Source organism: Delphinus delphis, chromosome 3 (genome assembly GCF_949987515.2).
Source record: "Delphinus delphis chromosome 3, mDelDel1.2, whole genome shotgun sequence".
Lineage (NCBI taxonomy): Eukaryota > Metazoa > Chordata > Mammalia > Artiodactyla > Delphinidae > Delphinus > Delphinus delphis.
The window spans coordinates 81,535,152-81,553,005 of NC_082685.1; the positions used below are offsets into that span (position 1 = coordinate 81,535,152).

Consider the following 17,854-nt stretch of genomic DNA (forward strand, 5'->3'; position numbering starts at 1 on the left):
GGAATGAAGTAGGTCTTCAACTGAGAGTGGCATAGGTAGGAAAATAGATGTTACAGGTTTGAGGACAGAAAAAAGGTGTAAAGTTAACTCAAGTAGTGAGAAAGCAGACTTTATAGGAAACACAGTAGGCCTGCCAGGCGGTGTTAAATATTCTTCCATGTTTACAGTTGTGAATTTAAAGTGAAACCAGCCAGGCCCTATTATCTGATCATTCCCCCACCCCCACTCTCCCCAGCATCACACACACACACACACACACACACACACACAGCTGCCCTGATGAAGGCATGCAAAAGTGGAATAGTTCATTCAGTTCAACCAGATTTGGGGTTTTACCAGGTAAATATAATAGAGGGAGAGAAGAATCAGGGGTTTGAGTGAAAGGGAATGGCTATTGTTGGGTCTAAGGAAGAAAGCAAAGACGAAAGTGATAGTGGAAATTGATGAGAACATTGGATTGAAGAAGCCAGTGAGGTAAAAGAATGTTGTATTTGGAGATGGTAGCATAAACTAGAGGGATAGGAAGTATGCTTCAGAGACTGAAACTTTGGGAATTGAGATTTTTTTATTAAGATTTTGGAGTTGGTCAGAGTTGTCTTATCACTTCACAAGAGACTTTTTTTTTTAAGAACTTTGCGTTCTCTATTGTAAAAGAACAAGTATCAAAAATACCTTTTCTATGAAAATTCCAAGTGTTTTAATTGAGCAGATCTAACTATTAGTTTGAATTAAATAGCAGACCTTCTTTGGGAACAGAATAAGAAAATGCCTTTTTCATATTGTATCAAGTACAGACTGGTTTGAGAATCAAGGTACTTATTGACTGCTGGTGTCTGTTGAGGAAGGTATTTGAATGTGAAATGAAATTTAGTCCAATTCTTAAGAAATCTTACTTTTTGCTTCTATAAAAGCTATGTGACAGTTCAACTAATTCTACCCAATCTTAGAGAACTTGGCAAAGCAAGTTTTTTAAAAGACTTAACGAAGTAAATATGAAGTTTTAGTTTTAAAAACAATCTATATTGAAAAAAGGAATTAAATGTATTAGTTTGTCTTTTTTTCTTTCTCTCTTCCCTCTTAGAACATAATGTTAAGTGTTCATGTTGAACTCTTACGAGGTGACTCATTCTTTTAATCTTTAAAATGCATCTATATATTAGATACTATTGTGGGTAGTCCAAGTCACCCAGAGGTTTCTGATTTGATTGACACAGTCCAGTAATGCTAGGTAGATTTTTGTTTTTCCATTTTACTTAATAAGACATTTGGATTTTTAAGCCTATAATAGCAAACATTTATCTTCAGATATCCAGAAGTGAAATAATTTTATAGTCTGTACTGTGCCTTACATATTAAAATTCAGCATAAAGCAAGAAGGAGAGAAGCTATTCAAAAAGGAAGGAAATGGTATTATAGAATTAGGCAATACCATCTTCAGTTGGTATATACGGTATTGAAAAAGTCATTGCTTTCTCATTCAGGGTAACAATTTGGGGATATTGTGTAAGGATAAAAGTCTTAACCCAAGGATTTGGTTTAAGGTTCTAATAAATACACACCATTACTAGGCCATAAATTTATTCTTTCATATACACCAAATTTTGTTTTTAATGTCAATTTAAAAATTGGATTTTTTGTTATTAATGCTCATGTATTTCAAGGGGTAATTTGTGTGTTATAAATTGATAAATGATTTGTCAAGTAATCTAAGTATTTTAATGATATTTTAAATGTTAAAATGATGAGAGTTTTAATTATATTTTGGGGGAAAGACTATTTTTAAAAAACTCGTTCTGTGTGCACCTTTTTCTTGAATTCACAGTGATACCATAAACATTTGGTGCTGTTTTGGTGACTTAAGTCACTGAAGTCTTTAATGTTAAAATGTTATCTTTATGAATAGGGTTTATAAGTTTGTATTGTAAATTGTACCTTTGGGAGCAGTCTTACAGCTGCTTTGGGTTTTCAGTAAAGATCAAACTAAAAACATTAACCAAACATAGTTAACACACACACACACACACACACACACACACACACACACGGGCAAGAATAAAATTCTGCTTTAAACTTTTAGTTTTTAAAAAATCAGAATTTGGTTTTTTTTCCCCTAGGGGAAGGGTAGCTTAAAACATTGGTGGACCAGAAACTGGAACTTTATCAGATTAGGGCGTGTTAAGAATTTAGAAAAAAAAATTTTCTTTACTTACATGGAAATGTTTGAATATTTGTTAATTGGGCAAAATGGTTGCCAAAGGTGATTTTGAGTTTTTTGTCTTATTAACAACATAAATTAATAAGTAAGTGTGTAGTCAAAATTGCCAAAGTAAGACCAAATAAAACAAATTTCTCATAGAGTGTAAAATTTTGTGTTTTTTTCCTGCTATTATAGTTTCCAATTGAAAAAGCCTTTGACCATTAAATAACTATAAATTAGTAATAGTATGCATTATGACTTCTGATTATTTCTTCTTTTGAGTAGGAACTAGCAACTAGTTCTGTTAATTTTTGTAGATCTTGCTGTAATCATGTATCCTTCTTTATTTGAAATGTTTATATTTTTCATTGCCTATAAGATATCTAGAATTTTTAACCTAACAGACAAAATCTAAATCTCTGTCCTAAAATATTCCTAAACATCTTTGAAGGCTAGTTCTTTTGCTGCTTTCTCTCTGAAATCTTTCTTGATTACCTGGCCAGAAATTATCTAATCTGTCATCCTTTGATATACATGTTGCCTTGTATTAAAACTTTTCTTGTGCACATTTTAGATCCCCTATCAGATTGTAAGTTGATGTCTTATTCGTCTTTATATCATCTACATTCATGCATTCAACAGTGTTATTGAATGCTTACTGTGCACCAGGCACTGTTCTAGGTGTGAAGGAAACAGCAGTGCATGAGAATATAGGTTCCTGTCCTCATGGCATTTGTATTCTAGTTTGGGAAACGATGATGAGGGAGACAGAAAATTAAACAAACAGATAGATACATAGGTAGAACCTTTTAGATCTTTAAATGATTTGAAGAGAAAACAGTATGATGTGATAGAAATTTAAGGACAGTACCAGTGTTGATTCGATGGTCATGGAAGGTCTCTTTGAAGACAAGACATTTATGCCAAAGCTGAATGATACAATAGAGCAGTCATTTGAGGATTTGGGAACAGAGTTCTTGAAGCTGAAAGAGAGGCAGTGCAAAGGCATTAGAGAGAGGGAAGAAAGGGGGAGTTAGGGAGGAGGGTGGGAATGGGAGCAGGGGGTAGGTTATACAGAGTCTTGTAAACCAAGTTAAGGAATTTGAAATTTATTCTAACTTCATTTGGAAGCCAGTGAACAGCTTGTAGCTTTTAAGGGCTTGTGATTACATTGGGCCCACCCAGGATCATCTCCCCCTGCCCCTTTTTTGTTGTTCAACAAGTATTTATTGAGTGTACCGTATGACTAGCACAGTATTAGGCACTGATTTGCATTATTGAGCAAGAAAAGATTTTAACCCAAAAGTCATGTAAAAACAAGGCAGAAGTGACCTTCATTCTTAAGGAAAGTCCATGTCTAAAGGCCCAGGACTGCAGTGCTCTGGAGCTGGCCTACTTGAGTCTCAAGAGTTTGACTGCGGCTGTAAGAGTTATTCCTTACAAGTTACAAGTTTCTTTTCTCATGTCTCCACATGGTTCTTCATCTGCAGTAAAGCACTTATTTTATTACATTCATACTTGCCTCAAAAAAAGCAGATGTTTTCACTACCATTATTGGATAAATTTCAACTAAACAGAGCCAAACAAATCCTGCCATTGATCACTCCTGAACTTCTGGGCAAGGATCACAATGCTCTGGGGGTCATCTTCCCCATATAAGCTCATCTTTCAGAGGGTGTTACCTCCTTTAGGGGCGCAGGATACCATATGACATGCAGAGAAAGTGCCGAACCAGTGACAGGTAGTGAATTTCATCTCCCTATTTTAAAGTCAGCCTATTAATGACTTTAATTACATCTGCCAGGTCCTTCTTACCATGTAATGTAGCGTATTCACTATTGTAACACCAGGGCATATTTAGCCTAATACACGTTTAACATATTTAACATCATACAAGGGCAGTGAAGCAGAATTAACTCTGACAGAGTAGCCTTTTTTGAGTCATTCACAGTTTTTCTGATTTCTTTTGCCTTTGTTTATATGCCCACTATCAGTCATTACCTTGTATTTGCCACACGCCCATAAGACAACCCCAAACTGTTTCTCTTTAGTTATTTAACTAAATAAGCATGACAATGTGAAAATGTCTCCTGCATTTAAAGAAATTTTGTTCTAGATATCTTCCAGAGAAATCTGTGGTTACCCATTGATAAAAATTTATGGGTCAAGGGGATTTTTTTGTAGATTCCAGATTGACATTTTCAAAGCTGTTTGAGATGTCTTGTTTTCACTTATTCTGATTATTAAAAGATGTATTCACTCAATAAGGATTTATTGAGCACCTACTACTACAGAGCTAGGTGCTGCAGTAATCATCAGGATGATAATTGAACAAGTAACTTTTTTATGAAGGGTGAGGCTCTGAAGGAGGAAGTACAAGCTGCTCTCGGAGATGACACACAGTCGTCCCTTGGTATCCATTAGGGATTGGTTCCAGGACCCTGGAGGATACCAAAACCCAGGGATGCTCAAGTCCCTTATATAACACAGTATAGTATTTACATATAACCTACACATATCCCTCCCACTATACTTTAAATCATCTCTAGATTACTTATAATACCTAATACATTGTAAATGCTATGTAAGTAATTGGAGGCTGCTTGGCAAATTCAAGTTTTGCTTTTTGGAACTTTCTGGAATCTTTTCTGTGTATTTTTGATCCATGGCTGGTTGAATCCTCAGTGGTTGAATGAAGAACCCAAGGATATGGAGCATCTACTGTATTTAAATCTAATTAGAAGATCTAACATGAAGTGCTCATGAGACCTGGAGAGTGAGGCAGTTTGACCAACACTGGCTTAGGAGGCAGACTGCCACTTCACTATGTGGGGACCTGAATGAATTTTGAAATTTCTTTGAGCCTATGTGTGTGAACAGTGATCTTTTTTTAATCTCTATAGAAATTCAAGTGAGATGAATTTGCTGATTATATATATTTGCTGATCATAATGTCTGCTACTGGTTTAGAAGATTTATCATGAAACTCACAAAGTTTAATGCACCTAATTTCATGGACCCTTCCTAGGTTCTTTTGCAGCAGCAATAGCAATTTTGAATTAATTTGTATTTTCCTTAAGGAAGGCTCCCCCATAATTTATATATGATCCTGAACCCCACAAAATCTGGATCTGCCTTTGGCTACAGATTAGATGAGAAAGAAATGTTAATTTCTCTCTTCTTCTCATGTTAAGATATCAAATTGTGTCCAAAAGGCACTTAACTTTTGGGAAAAAATACAGAAATTATGTGTGTTAGGTTGTGGAAATTTTATAAAATTAAGAAAAATTGAAATTTTTATTTTTTTCTGTGAATTTGGCTTTTTATTTAGATTCCTCATATAAGTGATTCCATGCAGTATTTGTCTTTTCTGCCTGGCTTATTTCACTTAGCATAATGCCTTCATGGTCCATCCATGTTGTCCCAAATGGCAGGGTTTCCTTCTTTCTCATGGCTGAATAATACTTCATTTTGTGTGTGTGTGTGTGTGAGATTTTTATCCACTCATCCATTGATGGACACTTGTTTTCATATCTTGGCGGTTAAGAATATGCTGCAATAAACATGGGAGTGCAGATCTCTCTTCCTTTGTATATATACCCAGAAGTGGGGTTGCTGGATCATATGGGAGTTAAACTTTACTTTCTTGAGGAAACTCCATGCTGTTTCCATAGTGGCTGCACCAATTTACATCCCCACTAAAAGTGCACTGGGATTCCCTTTTCACCACATCCTCCCTAATATTTGTTATTTCTTGTCTTTTGATGACAGCCATTCGAACAGATGCAAGGTGATATCATTTTGGTTTTGATTTGCATTTCCATGATGATGGGTGATGTTGAACATCTTTTTATGTACTTGTTGGCCGTTTGGATGTCTTCTTTGGGAAGATGTTTGTTCAGTTCCTCTGCCCATTTTTTAATCCAGTTGTTTGGTTTGTTGGCTATTTAGTTGTATGAGGTTGTTATATATATAGATAGATAGATATAGATATAGATTTTTTTTCGATATTAACCCCTTATTAGATATATGATTTGGAAGTGTTTTCTCCATTTTGATAGGTTGCCTCTTCATTTTGCTGATGGTTTCTTTCACTGTGTAGAAGCGTTTTAGTTTGATATTGTCCCACTTGTTCATTTTTGCTTTTATTGCCTTTGTTTTTTGGTGTCAAATCAAAAAAAATTATTGCCAAGACTGATGTCAAGGAGCTTATTCTATATGTTTTCTTTTAGGAGTTTTACAGTTTCAGGTATTAAATATAAGTCTTTAATCCATTTTTAGTTGATTTTTTGTGTATGGTGTAAAATAGGGGTCCAGTTCATTCTTTTGCAAGTGGCTGTCCAGTTTTCCCAACATCATTTATTGAAGAGACTGTCTTTTCACCACTGTATATGTGTGGCTCCTTTGTCATAAAGTAATTGACCATATTTGCCTGGGTTGATTTCTGGGCTTGCTATTCTGTTCCTTGATCTACATGTCTGTCTTTATGTTCGTACCATGCTGTTTTTTTTTTTAATTGAAGTATAGTTGATATACAATTATCATACTGTTTTGATTACTGTAGTTTTGTAATATAGTTTGAAACCATGAAGTGTGGTGCCTCCAGCTTTGTTCTTTTTTTTTTTTCTTTTTTTTCCTCCAATATTGCTTTGGCTATTTGGGGTCTTTTGTGGTTCCATAGACATTTTAGGATTGTTTTTTCTATTTCTGTGAAAAATGCTATTGGAGGTTTGAAAGGGATTGCATTGAATCTGTAGATCACTTTGGGTAGTATGGACATTTTAACAATATTAATTTTTCTAATCAGTGAGCATGAAATATCTTTCCATTTATTTGTGTCTTCTTCAATTTCTTTCATCACTGTCTTATAGTTTTCACTGTACAGATCTTTCATTTCCTTGGGTAAATTTATTCTTATGTATTTTATGCTTTTTTATGTAATTGTATATCCGGCATAACATTAATCATCTTTAAGAGTGCCAAAAGTGGGCTTCCCTGGTGGCGCAGTGGTTGAGAGTCCACCTGCCGATGCAGGGGACACGGGTTCGTGCCCCGGTCTGGGAAGATCCCACATGCCCCGAAGCGGCTGGGCCCGTGAGCCATGGCCACCGAGCCTGCGCATCCAGAGCCTGTGCTCCGCAACGGGAGAGGCCACAACAGTGAGAGGCCCGCGTACCGCAAAAAAAAAAAAAAAAAAAATGAGTGCCAAAAGTATAATTAACCAAGCTGTTGTTATCAATCATTGAGGTTGTTTCTAAAATTTCACTTGTGGAAACAATACTGAGTATCTTTGAATATAAATCTTTGTGCATGTACCTGATTGTACATAAGATAATTTCTATTAACTGGACTTATTTCAGTATAAGCATTTTAAACATTTTAAGGATTTTCAAAAGCTACTGCCTTTTTTTATTTTATTTTATTTTTGGCCGTGTTGGGTCTTCGTTTCTATGCGAGGGCTTTCTCTAGTTGTGGCAAGTGGGGGCCACTCTTCATTGTGGTGCGCGGGCCTCTCACTGTCGCGGCCTCACTTGCTGTGGAGCACAGGCTCAGTAGTTGTAGCTCACAGGCCCAGTTGCTCTGCGACACGTGGGATCTTCCCGGACCAGGGCTCGAGCCCGTGTCCCCTGCATCGGCAGGCAGACTCTCAACCACTGCGCCACCAGGGAAACCCTGCCTATTTTTTTAAAATGTATCCTCACTGACCCGCAATATTATTTTAAAATATCATTGCCTATTTAATAGGTGAAAATGATACTCTTTTGTTTTTGTTTTCTTTGATTCCTTAATGTAGTAGAACATATTCTGTTTATTTATTAGTCCCTATTGTTTTTCTTATGTTAATTGCTAATACATGACAAGGAAGCTTTTTGACAGGAAAAAGGAAGGTTTTTTTCCTCTGTAAGCAAATGCCTCAATCTGTATAGCACACTGAATTAAAAGGCATTTCAAAATGGTCTCCCTATCATAGTGCAGTAGGAGCTTTGATAGCAGAAGCTAGAGTGGTGAGTGGTGCTTCGCAATCCTGCCAGCACCCACCAATGCCTGGACCTCATCCTCAGAGATTCTGACTTAATGGTGTTTTTAAAACTTCTCAAGCTCCTAAAGTGATTCTACTGTGCAGCCACCTAACCTCAGAAACTTAGCCCCAAGGCTGCGTCACATATTTTTCACTTACAGGGCCTAGGGTTTTTATTTAAAGCATTCCATTTCCTCTGTAGAAAGTTATACTTTGTACTAATATTCATTATTCAGCATTTGCTCTACTATTATTCCTTGAGAGCATCTGCATTGGGTCCCCTTTGGAGATTAATTTTAACTCATTCCTTCTACTAATACTTAATGAACACCTGTTATGTACAAAATACTATGGTATACACCATGAGACGTTCAAGATAAAATCAGGTGTGGCTCTTCCCTCGGATTCTTATAGTCAGGAATGGGGAAGGAGATGTACACACAGAGCTACAATGTGTTTGTGCCATAAAAGGAGGGAACAGTGGAGGGAAGAGGAGGGTGAGGAGTCTAGGAGTCTAGGTGGGATGGTAGATTACTTCATGGAAATGTATGTTTAAGCTGAATCTTGATTTGGACCAATAGAGCAATTAATAATCTGTTACTCGTAAAACATATTTCATAGTTTATAAAGTTTGTTCACAGTTATACATTTGATCCTTATAACAGCTCTATAAAATAAGCCAAACAGTTATTCTCATTTTACAGATGAAAGAGTAGCCAAGTCTTAGGATAGTTAAGTAACATCCAGAGTCACAGAGCTACAAAATGAAAGACTCAGAACTTTAAACCTGATTCTTCAGTCTCCATATGCTGGAGCCTTCTACTGTACCACATTATAGTAAAGGCAGAAAGTTCTATGTCTAAGGTGAGTTTTAGAAATGGCTAAGTGGGGACTTCCCTGGTGGCACAGTGGTTAAGAATCCGTCTGCCAGTGCAGGGGACACGGGTTCGAGCCCTGGTCCTGGAAAATCCCATGTGCCGCGTACCAACTAAGCTTGTGCGCCACAGCTACTGAGCCTGCGCTCTAGAGCCTGCGAGCCACAGCTACTGAAGAGCACACACCTAGAGCCCATGCTTCGCGACAAGAGAAGCCGCCACAATGAGAAGCCGGCACATCACAACGAAGAGTAGCCCCTGCTTGCTGGAACTAGAGAAAGCCTGAGCACAGCTCGAAGACCCAACGCAGCCAAAAAATAAACAAATAAACAAATTTATTTTTTAAAAAAAGAAATGGCTAAGTGTTTAGTTTGATTGGACTGGTATTAGGATGCAAGTTCTGTAATAGTTGAAGATAAAGCTTTAGTGTGGTAGGCAGAATAATGGCTCCCTAAAGATGTCCAGTTCCTAATCCCTAGAACCTGTGAATATGTTAGATTATGTTACAAAGGGGAATTAAGGTTGCAGGTGGAATACAGTTGCTAATGAGGTACCCTGGATTGTTGGATCATTGAGGTGGGCCAATGTAAGAACGGTTTTTAAGTCCTTAAAAGAGGGAAGAGAAGAACAAGATTCAGAGAAAGAGATAATGACAATAGAAGCAAAGTGACAGTGCTGCAAATTGAGAAGGACTCAGGCCACGACTGCTAGCTTTGAAGATGGAGGAAAGAGGCCTTGAACCAAAAATATAGTTGGTCTCTAGAACCTGGAAAGGGCAAGAAAACAGATTCTCCCTTAGAGCCTCCTGAAAGAAGTAGAGCCCTGCAGACACCTTGATTTAAGCTCAGTGAGACCCATTTTGGACTTCTGAGCTACAAAACTGTAAGATAATAAATTTTGTTGTTTTAAGCCACTAAATTTGTGGTAATTTGTTGTGGCGGCCATGGAAAACTTAATACCTGTAGAAAGCCTTTTAGCGTAGGCACTCTACAGTTAAACTCCAGACTATCTCACTTCCACTGTCAGTAACAGAAAGCCATGAAATGTTCTTGAGCAGGGGTGTAAAAATCTATTTTGATATTTGCTGATTAGAGAGGAGAAAGATTGGAGGGAAAAACACTAAGATTCTATTATTGGTGCTAGAAACATTTCTTTTGAGAAACTTTTGCTTTTTGAGGTAACATAGAACACATCTATATGTCTGGCTTGTAGAAGACCATGTATATATCTCTCACTTAGTTTATACATCACTAAAAATCCAATTTCCATTGCAACATTTCAGCTCCTTCCCATGTCCCATGAGAAGTATAGAAACAATGGGAGAATTGGTCTTTGGTCTCTGACCCACTTTATTCTGTTTTTAGGATTTTTTGTCATACCCTAACCCAGTATGAATCTGAAGACTGGAAGATTTTTAAATGAATTTGAGCTTTATTTGGTTGCTTTGCACCTGGAGAACTTACACTAGCATGTGCTTTTACAATACATAATTATTATTTTTAAAGAAAAAGACTTTCGTTGATCTCTTTGTAGGCATAAATCTATATTTTATTCTGCTATCAATGTATCTGAGGTCTCCAGTAAAGAAAGAGTTAAGTATTAAAGTACGAGTTGAGATAACTGAATTCAGAGCACTGATTTTAACTCATTTTATTCTAGTTGATATTGTTGCCCATATTCTTATCAGTTTTCAAAATCACAAGTCTTAAATTAAGCCTAACAGGTTCATGTTAAAATAGAATGAAGGATTTAAGACTTTAAGAATCCTATTATTTCTGTTGAGTCATCAATTTTTTTTAAGTTACAGAAGGTTCAGAGGTTGTTTATTTTTTTAAGATGCACTATGTGTTCATATTTATAACACGAATATTTATTAAAAACAGTAAAGCTAGTCATAATGAGCACAGATATTTGAAATCAGGGGCATGTTTGTCAGTACAGTCTTATAATAGCCTTAATGTACAATTTATTTCTATAGCAAATTTTGATCAGAAAATACTTTTAATGCATACATATGTATGTAGCCTGAATAATAACATTTTTATACAAGTAGGGATGGCAGGAGCTTTATTCTGAGATACATATAAACCTAGTAGCACAAATTAATGCTTCAGTGACCTCCATTGTTTTCAGATTGGGTCTAAAACATTTTGATTGTATATGTTTTTAATTGTAGTTTTAAAAATAGCTAAGTGTATACGTGTGTGTGTATATATATATATATATTTGCGGTACGCGGGCCTCTCACTGTTGTGGTCTCTCCCGTTGCGGAGCACAGGCTCCAGACGCGCAGGCTCAGCGGCCATGGCTCACGGGCCTAGCTGCTCCGCGGCATGTGGGATCCCCCCGGACTGGGGCACGAACCCGCGTCCCCTGCATCGGCAGGCGGACTCTCAACCACTGCGCCACCAGGGAAGCCCTAAGTATATTTTTAATAAAAAATTCAAATCAAACTTTTGTGGAATCTGAGAAAACTGGTTTCAAAATTTTACTGAAAAAATTAAGTTGGCCACATTGTAAAATGTAGTTTTTAGATTGGCTTGCTTTTTGATTGATTTGAGTTTTATTGATCGGTGAACATATAATGGTCATAGCTTTCTTTAAAATTTTGTCATTTGAAACACTAACTGTTACAACACATGTAATAAAAATTTAGACAAATATTTTGGCTACAAACTGGTATACTAAATAATAGCTTGAGTCATAGTCTGAGTCAAGAGTAATAGAGTTGTTTCTTAGGATACTAAGAAGTTATTTTTAGGAGCTTCTAAAATGTATTCTTCCTTTCCAGAAGTTTTAGGCCTTATGAGAAATTATCTATTCAGAATTTGTCACAAATAGTTGATGACTGTATAAATAAGTCCTGTTCAATAAATCATGCACTTTCAGTAAGAGAATCTTGAAAGCCTTTTGTAAAACTAAGTCATCTTGACAAAAGGGATATTTAAGATAGAACCAAATTGATTTATGTTTCCTTTATTTCAAATATCAAGGGAAAGTGTTCCTAAATATATTTAAACTTTTATGTAATATATAATTTTTCTACTTACTAGTAAATTACTAGTAATATGTGATTGATGTTTGTTCATTTGTTCATTCAACAAATATTTAGGGGGTATTTGCTATATATTAGGCATTATAATACAGAGATAAAGAAAAAAATATCCAGAAGCAGAAAGGAAAAGCAGCAATCACTCCATAATCTCACCTTCCATGGATAACCACTGTGAACCATCCATTGTGTGTACATCTAGGAGCATTTTGCTATTTGTCTATTACTTTTCTAATTTATACCATTTTTAATAAAATGAAATTGCTCCAAGTGTGCTATTTAATAGCTTGCTTGCTGCTTTTCATGCTATTAATTTGAAAAATTAAAAGATTATAGTAAATACATTTCATTAAAAAACCTAAAGTTAAGTATCCTTTTAAATTTGAAATAGATCATGAAAACTGATTCCACCCCCCATCCCCATTGAAACAGAATTTAAATCCACTTTAAATTCTTGGCAATTTGGATTTTGTTCTTCTAACTCATAAAAATTAGTAATTCAGGGACTTCCCTGGTGGCGCAGTGGTTAAGAATCTGCCTGCCAATGCAGGGGGCACGGGTTCGAGCCCTGGTCTGGGAAGATCCCACATGCCGCAGAGCAACTAAGCCCGTGTGCCACAATTACTGAGCCTGCACTCTAGAGCCTGCGAGCCACAGCTACTGAGCCCACATGCCACAACTACTGAAGCCCGCGTGCCTCGAGCCCGTGCTCCGCAACAAGAGAAGCCACGGCAATGAGAAGCCCATGCACCGCAACGAAGAGTAGCCCGCGCTCAGCAATGAAGACCCAGTGCAGCCAAAAATAAAATAAATTTATTTAAAAAAATTAGTAATTCAAGCTTCACTTGGTTAAATTTAAGTGAAATGCAGAATTTGCATTAAAATATTTAAGTCTCAGATTAGTAGTGACTAACAGCATTTACTGTGTCAGGGTCTGCTCCAAATACTGCTTCCTATATATTAACTTCTCTATTCAACATTTCTACTCCCGTTTTGCAAGGGAAATGAAAGTGACTAAAGTCACACAGCTAGTAAGTGACGGGAGCAAAGATTCAGTCCAGACTGTGTGGCTGCATGATTCTGATCTCAACTACTCTACTCTACTGCCACCATAGCATTTCTGGAGACTGTATTTTTAATTCAAACACAGTTCCAGTGATTTACCTAACAAATCGGTGATACGTAATGTAAAATTATTCGTTTTAATACATTTAGTGAAATTCTTTTTCTCTGTGTTGCAAGCATGTAAATCTTAGCAAATAGCAAATGAGATGTAATTTATTACCCACCCACCTCCAGTATCTTGTGCTAATCTTCCTGCCCCGTGGGCCTCCCCCACCCCCACCCCACCCGCATTATGCTTGTCTGCTTCCACCAGCTCCAGTGGGTTGCCCGGAGGTGGAGTCGGTGAGCACTAAGTGCCGGCTAGGGCTGGAGCCTTGGGGTGGGGCGGGGCGGGGCGGGGCGGGGCCCTATGTCCTGCTGCGGAGTGCGGAGTGCGGGTCGGGAGTGCGGGTCGGGAAGCGGAGCGTGAAGCAGCTGTGTAATCCGCTGGATGCGGACCAGGGCGCTCCCCTTTCCCGTCGGGGACCCTCCGATTGGCTGGGCGTGGGCACACGTGACCGACATGTGGCTGTATTGGCGCAGCCCGCCTGGGTGTCACTGGAGACGGAATGGAGGTGCTGCTGAGCTCGGAAATGGGGTAGGTGCTGGAGCTACGATGGCCCGGCTAGCTGCCGGGGGAGAAGGAGGCGATTTTCCCTTGCACTGTCTAAAGCCGATGGTCTTTCCTTGGCACAGAGTCTGATGCCACATGCCAAGCGGGGAGGCAGGGGCGTCTCCCCCACCCCCCCACCATTGCAGCACAGGAGATGGATTTCCTGTGCTTCTGATCCAGGGTTTTTGACAGAAGAGGAAGAAGGGGGGGAGGGGTAGGAGTGTTAAGGGGAGTCTGGTGAGAAAGAGCTGTTTTTGAAGCTAGAAGGAGGTTTTGTTTTTATAATGCATGTTGACAGAGTCGAGTGGAATAACAGTATCTAAGGAAACGGGTAGAGGACAACAAAGAATGGAGCATATTCATGGCGAGGAGCAAAAGCTTTAGCCCACTGAAAGGCTTCTTTTCCTCCCTGGCCACAAGGACACATGCAGTGGTAGCCAGGGGAGGGGTTACGAAGCTGCTGCTGATGGCTGTTATGAACCTAGTGGAAAGGGCTCCTTGGGAGAGGAGGAAGAGGTGGAGGCAGGTACTGCAGAGCTTCAGTGGTGGTTTTGGTTGATCCGTGAAATTTGGGTTACCAAAAGTGCCTGCTTTTGCAGTTCTAAGTGAACTGCCAGTGAATAGGGTGGCAAAGAGATACCAGTGTCTTTGTTAGTTTTAAGATGCAATGTAATGCCTTTTTGCAGATGACTGCAGCAGTGCTTTTCTCCCTCCCAGGCTGGAAAGATAACTGCAGAGGAATAAGAACCCTTGCAGCAATGCTGGTGGTAGAAGTCTATTTACAAAAAGCCATAGTTTATCATATCATTACAACCTGGATGGAAAGAATAACTTAGTTTTTTAAAGTAGGAAGAATATCAGGCTATGAATGTTTTGACAGTGGAATTTATCAGACACTTTGATTCTGTATCACAAAAGAGATGCTCAAATTCTTTGCTTTAAATAAATCCTATAGGAAATCTTAATAAATTATGTATGAAGCAGGGGATCTATTCCTTTGTTAGTATAGCTTTATGCTATTAATTAGGTTACTCAAGAGTAAATCACTTTATAATGTAAATCACTTTGTGAAAAGTTACAGTGGTAAATTTTTCATAGGCTTAATATTTAAGGTCTGTGTTTATTAGGTAATTTTATATTACTCTGGTCAGTTTTAGATATCATTGAATAAAGTCTATAGGCAAATATTTAAAATTAAAGCAGTATGATTTTTCTTTTAGATGTATTTCTGTTTAGTGAATATTCATAAGATATACTCTTGATATAGACTGTTTCCGTTGCACTGTATTTTTGTTTCATTAAATGTCTAAAAACAAGTTTTCAGATTGAGTAGTTTTAAATGCCTTATCTTAATGCCTGTTTATGGTAGCCAGCTTGTCACACCTCCCTACTCTCTGAACAGGGTGGCAGTGGCTTTGTAAAGCCCTCCAGGATCAATGTCTCTTAAGTAGTGTTTATGTAATAGAAAGTCTTGAAAGAACCTATAATTTTTGTTTCAGTAATTTTTTTCAAGATAATAAGGAATTGGACTTGAATAAAATTAGACTATGTAAAGTTTTCACTGATAAATAAGCGATTTTATTCTTTATTTTTAAAACTATTTTTGCTTTAAGAATTGTTTAGTTATGGGTATCAGGGTTAATAGTTCTTAGGATCTCTTTTTAAAATCTGATGGAAACTGTACCTAGAATTAAAGATGTTGCATTAAATTTTCAAGTGAAATTTATTTATTTATTTGTTTGTTTTTTGCAGTATATCCAAATTTTCCAGAAGATCCTTCAAGATACTTTTTCAATAATTTAAAAAAATTTTTTCAAGTGAAATTTAATAGCTGATACCATTCATTTCTTTGAACTCCAATTGGTATAGTTTTTGAGAGTTTATGATTCTTATTTTTACATAAATTATCTTATTTTATGATTTAAACAGCTCAATGTAGCATTATTTTCATTTTAAACGTTAGATTATTCCTAATTGCATATGTTGTGACTTTATCCAAGGTCATGTATTGTATAAGGATGTAAAGAACATAAGTCTTCTATTTTGTTCTAACTCTATGAAACTATCATCTTATTAATCAACTTAAACTTCAACTAAACAGAACAGTATTAGATAGAGATATTTTTTGGAATTAAATAAGAAATAAAGAACTAAAGTAAGAAAAGTTGATTTCTTTCCCCTTGCATTATGAAATACCTAATATAAGACTGTACTGTTGGTCTTTGAAATTATTCATTGTTAATTGATATTGCCAGAATTGAGCTATTAAGGAGTTCAAAAGTTAAATATTCATAAGTAGGTCTATGAACTGAATCAAAGCTATTAATTGCAGTCTTTTCATGCATTGCTCTTTGGATTTTTATTTTACCATTTTTCTCTATTTTTTTTTCTAATTTCACATAATTTAACAGTCCTTTTATATTAAATGTTCTCTTTAATTTTGACCTCCCTCCTCTTTTTTTCTTTTTCTTTTTTTTTTTTTTTTGGTACTACACTCTGGAATTTTACATAGCACATAAGATAGGATAGGGCAATATAATATAGAAAAGATGACTTGAGGAAATACATTGACTACACATTTGAGTACCTACTAAATGCCAGACCTATAAAGGTTCAGGAGAGTCAAATAAGACATGGAAACTAACCTCTAAGAAACTTACAATAGAACTGTATGAAATATTATTGCTATTGCATTGAAAACACTGATTGCTTTGGCTACTCCTAGGATCTTTAAAGATTTATATCATCTAAAATGTCTTCTAACTGGAAGAATGCGGTGGTTTGCTCTTTGAAACACCATGCCTTGTAAAATCTGCTTGGAATAGCAGATAATTCTGAAAAGCAAATTAGTTTTGAAGTATTAAGTGCCTTGAATGTAAAATGAGGTTAGATGAAGTGATTTCTAGATCTTCTAGTTCCAATAGTCAATAATCTGTGGTTCTTGATTTCTGTAAGTTCACCTCTTAGAAGGAAAGCTACCTAGATGGTTTCTTGTTTTGGTATAGGTGACATCTCATATGTTATATAATAGATATGTTCTTGAAAATTGTTTTTGTAAATCAAATCATGACATCAGTCCATAAAAGGCAAGCCTTCTCCCCTTTATTCCCAGGCCTTATTCCCACTCCCCTTGTAGGCACTCATTTACATATGTTCTTAAATATGCGTTAATTCTTGTGAAATATTTAGCATTTTGTCTTTTTTATAGTTAATGAGGGTTTTTTTAATTGTGGTAAAATACACATACATAAAATTTACCGGCTTAACCATTTTTATGTGTATATATAGTTCTGTGGCATTATGTACATTCATATTGTTGTGAGTGTATCACAGTCCATCTCCAGATCTTTTTCACATTCCCCAACTGAAACTCTACCTGGTGAACACTAACTCTCCATTTTCTCCTTCCCCCCAATTCCTGGCAACCACCATTTTGTTTTCTTTCTCTATGAATTTGACTTCCCTAAGAACCTCATATAAGATACGTCTTCAGGTTTCATCCATGTTGTTGCATGTGTCAGAATTTCCACCTTTTTTGAGGCGGAATAGTATTCCAGTGTATGTATACCACATTTTGTTTATGCATTCATTTTTCAATGGACACTTGGGTTGCTTCCACCTTTTGGCTTTTGTGAATAATGCTGCTCTGAACATGGATGCACAAATATCTGTTTGAGTTCCTACTTTCACTTCTTTGGGGGTATGTACCCAAATTTATGTTTTTAATTTACATAACTTTTGAACATTTTTAACTCGACACTGTTTTTAAGACCTGTTTTACTTTATGTCCATCTAGTTTGTCGTTCTAACTCTGCTATCTAATGTTCTGTAGTGTCTATCAGATGTGAAGGTCCTAGGTTTTTTCCAAATCTCTTTTACCACAAACTTTGCTATGGTGTACATCCTTGTTATATGACTTCTTATAGACTATTTTAGTTACATATCAGTGTACAATAAATTACCCCAAATCTTAGTGGCTTAAACAACAAATATT

At 36.7% G+C, this 17,854-nt stretch overlaps 1 protein-coding gene across 8 annotated transcripts in view; it reads left to right on the forward strand.

Annotated features, from left to right (window-relative positions):
* APC (APC regulator of WNT signaling pathway) overlaps positions 1-17,854 on the forward strand; it is a 138,392-nt gene that overhangs the window by 19,635 nt on the left and 100,903 nt on the right. The window contains exon 1 of one of the 8 annotated variants that reach the window (XM_060009016.1): positions 13,678-13,845. The exons of the other annotated variants lie outside the window; for them this stretch is intronic. The gene's annotated coding sequence lies outside the window, so the exon portion shown is untranslated. Of the gene's footprint in view, positions 1-13,677; positions 13,846-17,854 lie in introns of those variants that run through there. 8 annotated transcript variants of the gene reach the window in all.